We start from the raw sequence: 14970 nt of genomic DNA on the forward strand, positions 1-14970 counted from the left end.
CCTTCACTGGAGGGACTGGTGGTGCTGGTGGTCCTAATCCGCCAGAGCAGCACTGCAAGCAGCGCTGCCCTAGGGATTAAGACCCCCTCTCTCTGGCAGCTTTTATGGCAGTTGCACCGCCATGTAAAAGCTGGCGGAGACGGGATGCAGGGGCTCCATGGGGGCCCCTGCACTGTCCATGCACATGGCATGGGCAGTGCAGGGTCTCCCATGGACAGCCCTGTTGTGCTTTGTACTGTCTGCTATGCAGACAGTGAAAAGCACAATGGGTGCTGTTGCACCCTACAAACCGCAACATTGCTGCAGGCTCAATTATGAGCCTGTGTCAACGTTGTGGGCTGTTCCCCACTGGCCAAGCAGGCAGAAACAACCTCTCCACCTGCTGACGCAGCAGGGAACTTATAATGGTGCCCACGGAAAGGCAGCCGTGCTGGTGGCTACCTGACCGCAGGAGTTTGGCAGGAGGGCCTTTCCGCCTGCCAAACTCAAAATGACCCCCTAAGTGACTTGCCCAGAATCACAGGATGTTGAACTGGTCACAAGACTCAAACCATGTTCCCGGCAGCTCTGACCCATAACCCACATCCTCTCCCCTAGATTTCTTTGTCCGGTGCATGTTGGGACAGTCTGGAAATAACTCTTTTTTTAGTATAGCGCTTGGTAATACAGGTTCTGCCCTTTCATAGAGCTGCAAAGCGGGTGCCATTTTTAACAAAATCGCTATAATTCATTTGCAGTTAAGCTGCCTCTTCTGTTATTGTCTTTGTATCTAGTCAATGTTTTTAAAAGTTAGACTGGTATTGCCAAAGTAGAGGATTTATTCCTTTAAAAGTTTTACACACAGAAATATATGGCTGCCCCCTTTTCTTTGCTCCTAACTCTTTTTACCCCTCATTCTCCGAGTTAAATGCAACAAAAATGCCACATTGTGCTGTGGCTTGTTTGGTGCTATAAAAGTTTAGGTAAACACATTAGAAAGGGTTGCATCGCTAGGGTATCAGAGCCAGTCTGTGGGAATGAGGCAAGAACACTCCCAAGATGGCAGCCTTGTTGTGTCCTCTTTCCTGCAGCGACAGGCCTGGGAAGGTTGCTGTGGCTCCTCACACACACCCACTCCACTCCAAACCAAAACATATAGGTAAAAGTCATTGTCATTTACAATGCCAATATCTCTAACTCTCACATATGCCATACCCATTGCTTTGCAAATTGTTTATGATTTATTTCACCATGTTTTGCAGTCGATTTGTTTCATTTGCTTGAATGCCTAGATTCTTTTTTATTTTTTCCCACCCATACTTTTGTCATTTCTGTTAATCACATTTAAAAATAATTCTTTTACAACATTTTGTATGGTATTGAATATTTATCGAGATATTTTTAAATTTTGTATATTCATGTTTATGGTGTGAACTCACCAAAATAAAGCTAATGAGAATGATTTGCAAACCAGATGCTCGTACTTGCATAGGGTTTACTGTATCCAAGTTTTCATAGAAGGCATAGTGTACAAGTCTGAAATTAATCAAGCTCTGATGTTAGATGGAACCCAAAGGCTGTAGACTTTTTATGTTGTGAACACGATGACTTTGGTGATTGTATTGTATTTTTAGCATTTATGAAGCAAAAGAATGTGTTTAGCTGAAGAATGTTATCTAGATTTTATACTTTTAAATTAATGCATATATGTTGTATTTACTTACGTTGATGGTTCAATGAGCCCGAGCAAAAAATAAAGGAAAGGCTGTCGGCTCCCACAGGGGTTGTGATGGACAATAATACAAACTCTGTGCAGTGCAAATAGGAACAACACCCTACTAAGTTCATGCATTCAGATTTTATTGCTTATTTGAAGTTCAATCATATGTTTAATCAATTACAGAACAACAAGCATGGCATTCTCCCCTTCCTCTGAAACAGTAACTCAGTGTACAAGGCGAGATTATACAGAGAAGGGAGCCAGAAGGGAGGGCAACACCAACAGCTGTTTTTAAATCTAGCTGCTTGTGACTTTGTGTGGCTCTGCAGACTCTCCTAACAGCCCTGATGACGAGCAGATGTCCCCACTGCCTCGCGAGCTAGAAGTCATTGTCAGATATGGGCCGTGTAAAGATGTCTTCAGAAGACCAGGGATAGATCTTATCCTGTCACAAGTATTCTGCAATGTACAAGGAGTTACTGAATGCTTTGTGCTCTCAAGGCTGTCTAATATGAGTAAAGGGGGTATTATCAGCAAGATGCAGGGGTGTAAGCGAAGCACATCCTTCCCTCATCCGAAGGGTTCTTCTTTCAGTGGTCTCTGGAAAGGTTTCGTGATGCTGGTCAGAGAAGAACCAGGTCTGTCTGGTGCGTCCAAGCGTAAGCGGCTGAGCAGGCATTAGGCCTCGACAGACCTCGTCCGTGGGAGGTGGAGAGTTAGAGAACTGTAAAGATATAGACAATCAAGCTAACAATCCTCCATTGTAACAATTAAGCACTTTTCACTCTTACAATATATATATGTACTGGAGGTTCTAAAAAACACATTGCTACACCGAGAAAACTGTAGAGCAGGATGGATCAAGCAATATTATACACTGAATCAAGCAACATTATACACTGAATGCAACCTTGGTGTCAATCATTCGCATGTAGAGAAACAAGTGAGATGCCTCTAGAAGGCACAAAGCTGTCTCAAAAGTATGTCCCAGATCCAAGTCAGTGTTGGTCTTCAGTAAAGAAGAGTGTTCACTGGACCACAGTGCCCACCTGTGCATCCTTTTGAGCCCAAGAAAAATATGAGGAGTCCCTGGAGAGGGAAGGATCAGGGAGACCAAACCTACTGACATTCTTTCAGTCACCACCTACTGGAAATATGTTTACACACTCTGCACTCTCTTGAAATGCACTTATTCTTGGTAAAAACCACAGCAGAGATGTACATTACCACCCCTCTCACTCATCACCCTCACTCACAAGAACCACGATGAGAAAGAGTAGGTAGGACTTGTGTGATGGAGATTACTGCTATTTATTTATGAACTACAGCTTTTTATGTAGACCGCTCTAATTAAAATCGGTGTCAGTGCGCTTTACACAAGGAGCAGAGACTATGAATCCAGCTGAGGCTCCTCTAAGGCAGAGCAGCGTCGCCCCACTGCTCTGAGCAAAAATACCATTATAATAACACAATGGTATTATTTTATTTTTCAGTGCAAAGTCAGGTTAGGGCGGGACAGGGCTGGGCTGTGTCACAGGAAGGAGTTGTATGTGCACCATAAGCGCGCATGACGATTTGCCTGAGAATGTGCACAGGCTCCCACTCCCTGTCTGAGCGCCAAACCAGGCCGCTCAGACCGATCACGATGCTGCTGTCGTGCTGGTGACAGCAGCGTTGTGATTGGCTTAGGTGAGTCTGGGAGTCTCTGCGCGTCTGTGCTGCCGGGAGTCAGGAAGAGAAGAGGATGGAGGAGAGACGGCAGCCGTACACAGGTAAGTGTTCTTTCTTTTCACCCCCCCGCCTTGCCACCCCCATTCTGCCACTGTACGCATCTGGATCTCTGTTGTAGTGGAAAAAGGATCTCTTTACAATAATGTGGGAGGGAAATATGTTAGGACTTATTTTGAATTCAGCATCAAGAGAAGAGCAGAAACACCCAGGATGAATGGGTGTTACGCTGGAGGGGCGGAAATGGGCGCAAAATCAACTGGAGGGCAAAGAAAGGAGAAAAGGAAAGAGTCAAGTGATCTTGGATTGTAGGGCAAGATAGAGTTTGAACAGGTAGGTGTTTAGTTGTTGATGGATTTTGAAAACTTCAGAGACCTCAGAAGTCTTGAAAGAGAAGCAGAAAACTGGAGCTGCACCAAAAACGTGGGTGGCAGTTATTTAAATCAAATGTACTTCCTTTTCTTATACTTTGCCATAAGGAGAATCCTCAGTTAACGTGGATAGGAAAAAGTGAAATTGTTTATTGACCTTTATATTAAATTAGTAAAAATATGTTTATGTTCAATTATAATGTGAAGTATATATAATTTTTTTAATATAGAGCAGAAAAAGGCACCACACTATCAATTTTTTATAAGGTCTTAAATTAAGTATTTAAATATATAATTAAATAAAAATATTTTCCTCAAGTTTACTTTAAAACTATCTCAATTAAGCTAAAAAAAAATAATTTCTTAGAAAACAAAATTTAATAAAAGTGATGTATAGAATTATTTCTGTCATTTATCTTTTAGTAAAAGAAATGTTACATTAATTTATAAATGTAAAAAAGGTTGTTAAAATATTTTATGATTAAATAATTACTGTTTTATTTTTAGGTTGTTTAACACTAAAATATCTCTATTCATATTTTGAACTGTTTTAAATTATTTATTTTAATTTAAATTATTTCCTATTGGATGTTATTTTAGTACCCAACCTCTATTGCTTTCTATGGGAGGATGCTGCAATACCAGTGGTTGGGCATGTGTGGTTCTGGACTTACTACCAGGTCTTTTTGGCAGTAGGAACTCACACGTGTACACTTCACTTCCCTCATTGTTTCCAAGACGGAAGAAGTGTGAGACTACACTTTTGAATCATATATATTTGGCTTTCTGAATAACTTAAAGTAGTATTTATATTTGAATTTTCTGAATAACTAGAAGGAGTAAATTTACTCAAAAGGGTAAGAATACATTACACATGTAAAATACTCGTGTAAGTTACCTTTGTGAATAGTCCCCATTGTGAGATCATAAGCATTGCATTTGGTGTGTGAGTTATGGTTTGCATGCGTGTTGTGGATTATGTATTGCATTTGTGCACAGAGGGTTTCACTGACCTACGCCCAACCACTGCGGGATGCAGTGCTCACTGAACACAGCCTTTGGCTGTGCACATGGGGGTTGGCTGCAGAGCATGACCTCTGGACTGGCCTTGTTTTATGACATTTTAAGTGGGGTTTGTGAATCCAGTTGTATGGTTTGCAAGCCCATGGCAGGCTTCACAGCTAGGGACTACCACTCCAGGGCAATCTACATGGGCTTGTGCTGGACCTTCCATTAGGTACTAGGTCCTTGTTTCAGGTCTACAAACCCTGCAGAAGGTACTCAACAGATGTTCATACTGCTGCCCTACAGTGTATTTATGTGTTTATTTATATCATGAAAATAACTCAGTTAGAAATCAGTTCTGGTTCATTGAACACAAAACTGGAAGAGCCCTGCATTTGCTAGTTACGGTGTGCAATACAATATGTACCCCAATTCATATTAGTGAATGAAACTTTAATCACCCCCACGTACCCTTGCCTCTGTTAGACAGATCAGCAGCTCAGAATTTCAATTAACCAACAGGAAGCTCATCCTCCTAAACATTTACCAAATTTGAGTGGGTTCTTCAAACACTAACAAATGTAATAGCAAATTATTATTTTGCCATCCCTCCCCGCTGAAGGTCTTTCCTCTTACTCCCATCACGGGCCAGCAAGAAAGTGAGAGAATCAGAAGTAGGCTAGACACACCAAGTCACTGCCACATTTAGTGTCAATCCATGAGACAGGGCCAAAGATACTAGTAAATGAAAACATTGCTGACTCCCTTCCTTTTACTATACTGTCATTAGATCTGCACAAAACCCGACACACCGGTCCTGGTGCTTCTCGCTGACTGCTTGCCACCTTTGATGCAGATTCATCAAACAGCTCCAAAGTAAACAGCAAATCAAAACTTTAGTGACAGTATTTAACTCTTCCCCTCCCTTTGATGAGGTGACATTTCAAAGTAGTGGGCGTAATCCTTGGTTCAGATTCTAGTGAGCGACCATGACTGCTTCCCAGAGGGTGTGGGGTGTTTGCTCACACTCAGTGGCATTCAGTCTTACTCTATCACTCATTCCCCCTCAGCTTCATTCATTCATTCACGTACTCTCATTCGCACTTTCACTTACTTTTACCTACTCTGACTGAGCCTGTCCCAGTGACTCGCCTAGTCTCACTCTATCTCACCTAATCTCACTCAGTCTTGTTCATTTTCACTCATTCTGATTCATTCATGCTCACTCAGTCGCACTAAGTCCAACTCATTTTCACTCATTATGACTCACTCAATCTCACCCTAACTCACTCAGACTCACTGAGTCTAACTCATTCTGACTCATTCTGGCTCAATCTCACTCAGTCTCATTTATTGTCACTCAGTCTCAATCATTCTCACTTATTAAATCTCACTCAGTCCTACTCAGGGTCACTCATTCTGATTTACTCATTCACTGATTCCCACTTTAACTCAATTAGGCTAACCCAGTCTCACTGTGAGTTACTCATTCTTGCTTAGTCTCACTCAGTTTGACACAGATTTGCACATTGTGATTCAGTCAATCTCACTCTTACTCGCTCAGACTCACTCATTCTCACTCAGTCTCACTCTGGCACACTCAGGCTCACTTAGTCACTCATTCTAACTCTTTGTTAGTCTCACTCACTGACTCATCCACTCTTACTCAGTCTCATTCTCAGTCTCACTCATTATCACTCGCTTTGACACTCACTGTCATTCTCCCTCACTCTCATCCATCATCACTTTTACTCACTCTTCTGTCTCTCATTCCCACTCACTCTCGGCCTCATTACGAGGCTGGCGGTCCTAGGACCGGCAGCCTAGAGGTGATGGTTGGACCACTGTTGCAGTGGTGGTCCGAAAACCACATTACAAGTTAAGCGGGCAGACCTGCCTAAAGACCGCCATCCCCACCAGGATCACAGATCCCGACGGGGTGATGGCGGTCTTGGTTGTAGTCAGCCAGGGCAGTGCTGAACTCAGTGCCACCTGGCTGATTACAACCTTCTTCTCTGCCATCCTTTTCATGGTGGGGACTTTGCCATGAAAAGGATGGCCGAGAACAAGGGCCGAGGGCCACAGGGAGGCCCATGCCCATGGCATGGGTAGTGCAGGGGCCCCGTTGCCCAGCATCGTCAGAATGTGCACTGTCTGCTTTGCAGACATGGAGCATTCCGAGGGTGCTGGTCAGCCCCCTCTGTGCTACGAGACAGCACTGGGCTCCTTTAAGGGAGCCGAGTGCTATCTCATAGCATTGTTCCTGCTGGTCTGACCGGCAGGAATGCTCGATTTCAAGGTTTCCGCCAATCAGACTGGCAAAAACCTCGTAATAGGGCGGGGGCACCCTGGTGGTGGCGTCCTCCCTGCGAGCTTGTTGGTCCCCTGGTGGGACCTCCAAACTCCTAATGAGGCCATCTGACTCACTTCTTCACTGACACGCTCTCAGTCACACAGTCACACAGACACACAGACATGTTCGCACATACATACACTCTCTCACAGAAGCACACGCTCGCATAAACACAAGGCTTTTAAAAGTTTTCTTTGTACTTTCCCTGTTGCCTGTGTAGGTTTGGAGTCCTTCTGCTTCTTTCTGCTATCAGGGCAGGAGCATGAAACTGAAACCATGATCGTGCACAGTCACAGATCTGAGATTTCAGTCTCTGTACTTTCACTCCACTGTTTTCCAACCAATGGGAATGGGTGAGATGACTGGCTGATTGGCATAGAGCCATGGGCACCACAGGGCTTCAGCACCCATGCCTACCTTTAGATGCGGCTTTTTAGCAGGGCATGGGGAGGTTAGGCGCTGAGGTGTGCCAGGGCCCTGAGGGCAGGCCGGGGGGGTTGTTTCGCCAGCTCCTGAATTATCTCTCTGATGCCTGGTGCTGGTATCTGACTGTGCCTGCAGCATCCATCACACACTCTCACTGGCTGCCTCAGGCTCTTGATTGATGGAATGTTTTCACCAAGAGTAAATATAATGCTATTATTCAATTCTGGTGTAATACAAACAGGCCAGAACACAACGAGGGTGTGACCCTGGAACGGTAAAGTGGGAGCCACCACTGTGACACATGACACACCAGTAGAAAAGCATTCCCGCAGGCACCTGCCAGATTGTGTGCAGATGTGTCACACAGTGCCAGGTTTACTAGAGAATCAGCACTTGTTAGCCCCCCTATTTTTTACCTGCCATCCCACCTCGGTGGAGCTGCACAAAGTTGAAAATACAAAGAGTAAGCGCCACAAACTAAGTGTGTATGAAATGTCATGCATGACAACTGGTGCCAAAGCTAAAAGCAAATCAACAAATGATTCTTCAACTGACAAGACATAAAGAAGATATACAAAGTGTGACCCCTTTCAGGCCTATTCTGCACCTCTTTAAGACACAACAGCTCCAAAGGAACTGAGCAGATTTGGATCTAATCAACAAAAGCACACTTTCTGAGTAAAGTTCGCCGTCCCTGCTAAGACTGGTGTAAATCTGTTTGGTGGCTTTTGCTCTAGGTGCGGGCAAAACTTCTCGTAGGAGCTAAAATGGGAAATACATTTTTTTCCCCTTTTTGACTGTTTTCCCTCTGCATGGAATTGCATGACGGGATCTTATTTGACTGCGCTAAGAGTGGCAGATTTGGTGCAGATCCGTTGATGTAACACAAATTTATAGGTGAATCAATCAATGGCAAACATGACTGAACCATAATTAAATATTATTGATTACCACAAAACACCAGAAAGGTGTAACAGAAGATTTGCACTGTTTTACACCTGGATCTGGTGTGTGGGTTTGTGTGATGGGTGTGCTGTGTCTCTGTGTGTTATCTGCTGCACTGTCTGTGGATGTGCAATGCTGCACGTGGTCTGTGTGTGGAAGAAGCTTGCTCTGCTGCTACCAGAGGCATCCCTGTTGTGGGTGTGTGAACATCCCTGTTGCTACTTGTTCTGTCCCATTATGTGTGGATTACGCTCGAGCTGCTGCTGCCAACTCTGGCCCATTTCTGTGTGTGAAAGAAGCTGGCACTGCTGCTGCCAAGTCCGAGCTTTTCTGTGTGTGAAAGAATCTGGCACTGCTGCTGCCAAGTCCGAGCTTTTCTGTGTGTAAAGGGAGCTCGCACTGCTGCTGCCAAGCCTGACCTTTTCTGTGTGTAAAGGAAGCTCGCACTGCTGCTGCCAAGTCCGAGTTTTTCTGTGTGTGAAGGAAGCTCGCTCTACTGCTGCCAAGTCTGACTTTTTCTGTGTGTAAAGGGAGCTCGCACTGCTGCTGCCAAGTCAGAGCGTTTCTGTGTGTGAAAGAAGCTTGCACTGCTGCTGCCAAGCCTGAGCGTTTCTGTGTGTAAAGGAAGCTCGCACTGCTGCTGCCAAGTCAGAGCGTTTCTGTGTGTAAAGGAAGCTCGCACTGCTGCTGCCACGTCTGAGATTTTCTGTGTGTAAAGGAAGCTCGCACTGCTGCTGCCAAGCCTGACCTTTTCTGTGTGTAAAGGGAGCTCGCACTGCTGCTGCCAAGCCTGACTTTTTCTGTGTGTAAAGGGAGCTCGCACTGCTGCTGCCAAGCCTGACCTTTTCTGTGTGTAAAGGAAGCTCGCACTGCTGCTGCCAAGCCTGACCTTTTCTGTGTGTAAAGGAAGCTCGCACTGCTGCTGCCAAGCCTGAGCGTTTCTGTGTGTAAAGGAAGCTCGCACTGCTGCTGCCAAGCCTGAGCGTTTTTGTGTGTAAAGGAAGCTCGCACTGCTGCTGCCAAGCCTGAGCTTTTCTGTGTGTAAAGGAAGCTCGCACTGCTGCTGCCAAGCCTGAGCGTTTCTGTGTGTAAAGGAAGCTTGCACTGCTGATGCACTAACAATCTCCCTTTTTTTGCATCTCAATAAAGTTTGAGGGAACCTTTTTTACTAAAAAGGACCCAAACCCATGGCTACTGCATGTCATGTATAGACGTTTAATATACATAGAGATATTTCACCAGAACCATAGCACCAGGGGTTAAATCTATAAATCAGACTTGAGTGAGCCTCCTAGGAGCTCATTCGTTTTCCCTAAGAAGTAAAAGTTTGAATCAGTTTATTCTCAAAGAGGGTTAGGCTGTACCATGATAACAACATGGACTGTGACCTTTGCCCTGCAGCCCTACAGGTGTGAATGTATGTTCAGTATCAGACTTATTGTAAGAAACTCTCCTGTGTTGTTGGTGCTCTGAGACCCAAAGCAGCCTGAAGGAAGGGGGCCCCCCTCCATGTGAAATGATGGGCGTTGCCAAGGAGACCCGTGCATTGACGTCATACCTGCATCAAGGCACAGAATGGTGCACAGGTTCCTACAGCATTTCTGGGTACCACCGCAGCTTTCATCTCCATTGCACCTCACGTCGAAGCTCAATAGATCGCACACTCCTGCGAAAGGACAGCTCCCGGGTTTGTCTGTAATAACAAGATGTAAGAACGAGTCAGCCTGCTGGCCTCATTACTCAGATCCAACCCCCTATTACAATGGAGAGGACACTTGAGCACAGACCTTTGTGCTGAGCTGGACATCATCCAGTTCACCAAAACCATCCCAGTGCACACCTAGCCGTGAGGAAGCGTCAAGGCGCACACAGCCCCCTCCCAAGGAAGCTTGCACTCCCTCACTAATGTACTAACGCTCTACTATTGATAAAACAGTCGTTTTCACCTAGTTCACGTAGCACATCTAGAATGTTGCTGGTGCTGTGGGGTGCTTTATACTGGAACCGCTCTCCACCTAAACGTGGGAACTACCCAGAGTTCATGCATCACTCTAAGCCTGAAAGAACATTGTTTTGATAGATTGAGATATTATATATATATATTTAGCCTAGTGGTAGCAAGTTATAGTTAGGATTCCCAGAAATAGGAATTCCTCTGATTTTTTATTAGAAATAACTTAGCCTCAGGGTCTCTTTCGACACCAGTCTTTACAGTTCTCTCCCAATCTTAGTGCTCATTGTTACTGCTTCCATCTCTCCTTAAAGCTCTCTCCCACTGTTAGAGCTCAGCGTCCCTTCTACCCCTCACCCCACTCATTAGAGCTCCTACTGTTAAATCTCATAGATTCTTCTTCCATCAGTCTTTGAAACTCTCTCCCACTGTCAGAGCTCATTGTTTCTTCCCCCATCAGCCATTAGAGTTCATTCCTTCTACTACAGCTTATAAGGGGCGAAGACCCCTTATATTTGAAGCTCTGTCTCCACCTCTTTAGTTCCCTAACCTGTACCACTCACCTGCTTATATTGAACTCTTTGCTGACTGACAGCTAGTCTAGAGGCTTTGTTTACAAGGCGTGGACCCATCACCGTCTGTCGGGTGCAGCAAAGTGGAGGCTGAATCCATCCACCTTCAGATACACTCCACCACTGTCTCCCAAACCTCTAGGCACTGCTTCTAGATGTGTCTATGTCTTAGAGTTAAGATTCTCCACCCATGGTATCATCATGCTGCCCTCTAACAGAACACACACAGCCCCACTCCATGGGCAGAGGTGCCAGGACAAGTGAGCACTGAGTGCACAGAGACACAGCAATTAGTGGTTTGGAATGGGTGAAGACATTACATCTCTGCAAGGGGAAAAGACAGGCAAAGACCAGCATGAAGGCTGAGTGAGGAGTACACATTAGACAGAAAGAGGTGTCTCTGCTTTAGGGCGATTGAAGGGGTAGCCCAGGAAGTCTGCTTTCAGCTGGAAGGGGTCGTTGGTGGGTGGTGCTGAGAGGAGAGTGAAGAGGGATAGACAGTGCATGCAGAAGTCTGAGGACAAGGAGACGAGGCAGCAGCGATGGGGCTGTGGTGTGTGAAGAGAAGGGCAGATTGTAGAGAAGGCACACTGAGGAGTGAGCCTGTACTCACCAGCTGCACATATCTGGAACACAGGGCCCAGCAGAAGTGCCAGGACAAGGAGGTAACAGCCGGCTGTCTTCATCTTGGCAGTCAAAGATGATTCTGAACTCCAGGTGATGGAGGCGACCAGATTTATAGGTCTTTACCTGTTTGTTTTGCAACACTGATGAATGCTGGGAAGTTGGATGAATCTGTCGTATGAATCAGCCCTTGTTGCCTCTTCCAATTACTACGTGTCCAATGAGCCGCCACCCCCGTCCTTGTCTGCTGAAGACGGATGTACTTGTGTTTGATATCCTGAAAGGTGTGCCAACCTTTCCAACACATAACAGGGCACAGCATTATATGTCCATGATTGGTGCATGGACACAGTTACCTTGAAATGTATTGTAATTGCAATTGTATTTATATAGAGCTTACTACCCCTGACGAGGCGTCAAAGCACTTTTCGGCAAGTAGCACACTAACTACTCCAGAACCGAAAAAGATTAGTGGTGGATTAGTATAGGGAAATGTGAGTTAATTTGAGCAGTGGACATGTGAGTCTGTTAGTCGGATTGAATAGAATCTGCACCTCCACGGCACAACTGTGGTTTGAAGATCAGGATGGGTAACAGTTCCTGTTGGGTAAACCCCTGTTGATAATGTTTGTGCAAGTTTAGTAACGTTTAGGAAATACCAAATTAAGTGCTTCATGTTCTCCAAGTAATGGAGTAGCCAGAACAATAAAATACCTCCCACTTTGCATGGCACTAAATGATGGAGCCAATTGAGCTATCATGACCTTTCTTTTGGAAGTCAGTGAGAACTGTTCCTCTGATGAAAATTTGCATGAAATGGTGCAAAATTATGCATCTTAAAGCAGGAAAGGAATCAGGAAAGACATTTGTCTAAACTGCATTTACTAGTATTTATGATTTTCTTTCATCCTTTCCTTCTTTTCATCTTCTTTTGACCTTCTTGTCTTCATTTATCCTGTCCTTTCTATCCACCTTTCTTCTATACTTGTTCTTTACAGTTTCCTTTCATTCCTTTTTCCATCTTACTGTCTGTGTCCTTTCATGTTGTGTCTCATTCTTTCTGTCTGTTCTTCTTTTTATTCCTATTTTATCTTCTTTACATATTTCCTTATTCTCATTCTATCACGCTTTTCTGTTCCTTTCTTTTTTATCATCCTCTTGTCCTTCCTTCTCCCCTTAATACCATCCTGTTGTCTTCATTTTCCTTCCATTTTTTAATTATTTCTCTTCTACCTTTGCATCTTGTTCTTACTTATTTGCATTCTATTCTCCTTCCTTCATGTACTTTCTCATTCCATTTGCCTTATACTTCTTTTTTCTTTACCATTTTCTCTCACCCTCTTTCATGTTAATTATTCTTATAGTGTTTATTAGCTTCTGCTTTTGTCTTGTGAAGACTTGCGAGTCATAGATCAGAGTTAGAGAGGGCGATAAAATCCTTTAGCCTGTCCCTGTGACCTTTCATTAACCTAATAGAGCTGGTGCTTCCCTGCGCCCTTTTCTTCAGTCCACATCAGATGGACATCACATCAGCAGATGCCAGTGGGAGGCATGAAATGTGCTTTTGATGCAATGTGTCCTTTGTACCTGAACTCTGATGAGGAATGGAAGAACATTAAAAGTGCGCATTGCAGATAACAGCCCAATAAACGTGGCATCAGTTGGTGGTGGAAGGACATCCAGTGGTGGAAAGTAGAAGGATCGCTCTGGGTCCCAGTTCTGGCAGCTATTTCTTTCGCAGTCATATGCACTATTTGTCCTGGTGCCATTTTGCGACACCAGGACACAATTCAGCAATGCCCATAAGCTTTCTGCATTGCGTTCGGAGTAGCAGCGCGCAGGGGCGATGGACTTTCTTGTTTTAACTTCCAGTTAGGACGCATCAATGGCCTCATTTAAAGGGCCACCAGCCCTGCTTTTTTCAAGTATTGCCCTGTCTGTGAGCCATCGGGAGCCTAACACCGAGATGCCAATATTATAGTAGAAAAAGGCACATAGTTCATCACTTCACAAGTACTTTATAGAAACTATGACTTGGAGGCAGGCGCTCGTCTTTGTTCATCCCCAGGCCCCCATGGAAGAGATGTGCACCTTAAGAATGCTAAACGTATCTAGGTGTATAACTAATGAACTAATCACAAACAAATGATTTAAATGGTACCTAATGATTATTTTTAATGTAGTTCTTTTATAGAGCTGTTCATCCCAGTGAAGGTTGCAGAGCACTTTACTTCACGCACAAACAGAATACATCATACGTGTGTGATTCTACCGTGACAAGGGTTTTGTGTTGTAGAGGTGACATGTTAAGAGTGAACGATCTGAAGGAACACAAAGTCAGGATATAAAATGTAACCCAGTGACTGGGGCTGTCTATACTAACAATACTTTGTTAAATCATGGAGGAGCACTTCTTTGCAATGTTAAACTTACACCAGATTGACACAAAAAGCTGTAAGGGCCGAACTACAGTTTGTATCCGCTTGGTCCCAGCACACTGATCCCTGTGCTATATTAGAAGGACTGCAACTTATGAAGTGGAAGAGGTAAAATGATCTCTGTGTCAAAAGCAGTAGCCCACTCACCTATCTACATAATACACAGATCTGTGATCTGCACGTCACAGAATGTACTATTTGGTAAGCACATTAACCCACTATGCTATCTTGAGTCAAAACAGTGATTGGATTACACACAGAACTCTTCCAAAACTGCAAGAACCACCAGAGTTAACTTTCAGATATTATAATTCCCTCGAAATTGCTGGGCACACAAAGTTGTCTGCAGCAGGTGTGTTCACCCTGTAAGATATTTTACAAAATGGCTTCTCTGTGACAGATTAGTTGATCTAGACTAGATTTACAGTTACATTTGCCCTTGCTGCCAATTTCTTTCCAGCAGATTTTTTTTATATTCATAAACTGAGAGCCAGGCTCTGCTTTTTCAAGCTCCACCTCTTGAGACTCCACTTCCTTTCGTCTGTGACCCCTTGACCCCCAGTTTATGGGGTACTGGAGTAAATTATTTCCAATGCCAGCACTGACTACAGCTACCCACCCTAATCTTTCAAACGTGCCAATAATACTGTCTCATGAACCAAGACTCAGAGGAGGGGCTGGAGGATGTGGGAATGTGGCAACTCCGCAGTGCCCGCCCCTTCCAGGGATGGAGGGGATGGGGAGCCCATAGTCCCAAGACAGTCTCTCTTTCTCTCTCTCTCTCTCTCTCTCTCTCTCTCTCTCTCTCTCTCTCTCTCTCTCTCTCTCTCTCTCTCTCTCTCTCTGTCTTTCACCCTC

General features: G+C 44.5%; 1 long non-coding RNA gene across 1 annotated transcript; it reads right to left on the bottom strand.

Annotated features, from left to right (window-relative positions):
- Positions 1–1818: 1818 nt before the first annotated feature.
- LOC138295222 (uncharacterized) lies at positions 1819–11791 on the bottom strand. The gene is made up of 3 exons (XR_011203545.1): positions 11664–11791; positions 10086–10220; positions 1819–2423 (listed from the first exon to the last, which is right to left on the bottom strand). It is a non-coding gene; the product is annotated as an uncharacterized lncRNA (long non-coding RNA).
- Between the last annotated feature and the right edge of the window lie 3179 nt (positions 11792–14970).

This window comes from Pleurodeles waltl, chromosome 5, assembly GCF_031143425.1.
Source record: "Pleurodeles waltl isolate 20211129_DDA chromosome 5, aPleWal1.hap1.20221129, whole genome shotgun sequence".
Classification (NCBI taxonomy): domain Eukaryota; kingdom Metazoa; phylum Chordata; class Amphibia; order Caudata; family Salamandridae; genus Pleurodeles; species Pleurodeles waltl.